The sequence below is a fragment of the Macaca thibetana genome, chromosome 2 (genome assembly GCF_024542745.1).
Source record: "Macaca thibetana thibetana isolate TM-01 chromosome 2, ASM2454274v1, whole genome shotgun sequence".
In the NCBI taxonomy this organism is placed as follows: Eukaryota; Metazoa; Chordata; class Mammalia; order Primates; family Cercopithecidae; genus Macaca; species Macaca thibetana.
This window is the reverse complement of record NC_065579.1, coordinates 20,666,774-20,669,396: the sequence shown is the minus strand read 5'-3', so window position 1 is coordinate 20,669,396 and position 2,623 is coordinate 20,666,774. Positions and strand designations below refer to the sequence as shown.

Genomic DNA, 2,623 nt, shown 5'->3' with positions numbered 1-2,623 from the left:
CAAAGTAGGCCCCATAGTAAAGCACTTTGTCAGCTTCAAGACAGGATAGATGGCCTCTTAGGAACGGACTGAGTCCTCCTTTTCTCCCCCCTCCTCCTTCTAATGAATCAGCCACATTGTTTGGGAAGGCTTCTGAGACCATTATCTGGATGTCTCATTGCTCTGACACTACCACTTTGGGTGCTAGAATTTCAATCATGAAGACCAATGACACTTAACCAGTTCATTTTCTTAACATTTTGTCAACAAATGAAATAAACTTTTCTTATAAAATGACTGGTAAGAAAAAAGTTATTTCTCTCGACCTATTCACACAAGTAAACAGTGAATCTTTCAACATTCAAGCCAGAGATCAGAATTTTATTTGAAGAAGATGACAACTTTGTGGTTAATGGTGTTCTTTTTGTACTTACTCGCTCTTCCAGATCAACGACAGAGAATAATTGGACATTCTGTAGATGGCTTCACGAGAGAAGAACTTACAACCCATGTTGGGTTTTTGTTGTTGTTGTTGTTGTTTTTTTTAGTTCGAAAAGGATGTTCCTGCGGGATAATATAATTATGTTTATATTTCAGACGAAACTGTCTGTGTTGGAGGTGTTCAATTTGTAGCCTAAATGGTTGACTCAGACATGTCTACACATAGAACAGCCAAATAATAATTAAGAGCTGCCAGTGAACACCACCACACTAGATATTATCAGTGTTTACCCGTAGTGTCTGCTCATATTTACAAATCACTTTATAATGTTCATGAAAGTATTTTGCCTCAATTATTTATTTCTAACTAGTCATATAGCATGGGTGGATAGTCTTTCTTTTTTAAAAATTCCTGATTACATCTCCTAAAGCAAAACCAACAATGTAATTAATTTAGAGTTGTTTTTCCTTAAAGAAACATTAAACATCAAAATCGTGTCCTTTTCCACCTAAGCAAACACAAAAGTACATAATTCTTACAAAAATGCTTTAAAATATCATTTATTTCCATTTTGTGGCCAGTTAGGAGAGAGGGGAGCAAATAGGAAGGGAGAAAAAAGAAGCAGGAGGCAGGCGTGGAAAGTAGAGACCCGGATAGAGGGATGAGAAGACATAAAAAGGAAAAGGAAAACATAAGTGATCAAGGAATGAGTTGACAGGAGAAACAAAGCAGGGGAGAGAATGAGAAAGAAAATGGAGGAAGAGGCTGGGCTCAGTGGCTCACGCCTGTAAATCCCAGCACTTTGGGAGGCCAAGGTGGGCGTATCATCTGAGGTCAGGAGTTCGAGACCAGCCTGGCAAACATGAAGAAACCCTGTCTCCACTAAAAATACAAAAATTAGCCGGGTGTGGTGGCGCACACCTATAATCTCAGCTACTCAGGAGGCTGAGGCAGGAGAATTGCTTGAACCCAGGAGGCAGAGGTTGCAGTGAGCCGAGATCGTGCCAATGCACTCCAGCCTAGGCAACAAGGGTGAAACTCCATCTCAAAAAAAAAAAAAAAAAAAGAGTGGGGGACATTTGGATAAAGTGAAGAGCAGAACCTACCTATTAGGGAAGGGAAGTGGATTGGGTTTCCTACCCTGTCTGTAGACGCCATGAAGAGCCATGTCTCTCCAGCCAGAAATATATTCTTACTTAAGTAACTCCTTACAACCAACTTCTTTATAAATTTTATAGATTCTTTCTTAAAAATTGAAATATAATTGACACACCATAAAATTCATCCTTTAAAAATATATAGCTCAGGATTTGTGGTAAGTTCACAAGGTTATGCAATCTTCACCACTAATTAATTCAAGAATATTTTCATACTTACCTGGGAGGTGAAATACCATCATCACAAAGGTGATTTTCCCAGGGTGAGGCTTATCCATTGCACTCTGGATGTGCTGATCCCTGCAATTTCCCCAAATGTGGAGAACTCAACTGCATAATCTTTGGCAGTGGGAAACTGTGTTCACACTCTCTTCTGTAACAACAACGACAACAACAACAACAAAATATATATATATATATATATTTATCACCCCTAGGAAATCATGTGTTTACTACATTAGCAGTAACTTTCCATCTTTTCCTCCCTCTAGCTCCTGGAAACCAATAATCTCTTTTCTATCTCTATAGATTTGCATATTCTGGAAATTTCTCTTCTTTTCTTTTCTTTTTTTTTTGAGACAAGGTTTCGTCGCTCTTGTTGCCCAGGCTGAAGTGCAATAGCGCGATCTCGGCTCACTGCAACCTCCGCCTCCCAGGTTCAAGCGATTCTCCTGCCTAAGCCTCCTGAGTAGCTGGGATTATAGGCGCCTGCCACTACATCCATTTAATTTTTGTATTTTTAGTAGAGACGGGGTTTCACCAGGTTGTCCAGGATGGTCTCAAACTCCCGACCTCAGGTGATCCACCTGCCTTGGCCTCCCAAAGTGCTGGGATTACAGGCGTGAGCCACCGCGCCCGGCCTGGAAATTTCATATAAACAAAATAACCAAATATGTGGCATTTGGTGTGTGCCTTCTTTCAGTTACCCTAATGTTTTTAAGGTTTATCCATGTTATAGCATGTATTACTATTTCAGCCTTATTTTATTTTATTTTATTTTATTTTTTGAGACAGTCTTGCTCTGTCACCCAGGCTGGAGTGCAGT

The 2,623-nt window shown here is 39.8% G+C and overlaps 1 non-coding gene across 1 annotated transcript; it reads left to right on the top strand.

Annotated features, from left to right (window-relative positions):
• The first annotated feature begins 1,790 nt into the window (after positions 1–1,790).
• Positions 1,791–1,954, top strand: LOC126949570 (U1 spliceosomal RNA). The gene has a single exon (XR_007723845.1). It is a non-coding gene; the product is annotated as a U1 spliceosomal RNA (small nuclear RNA).
• Positions 1,955–2,623: the final 669 nt, after the last annotated feature.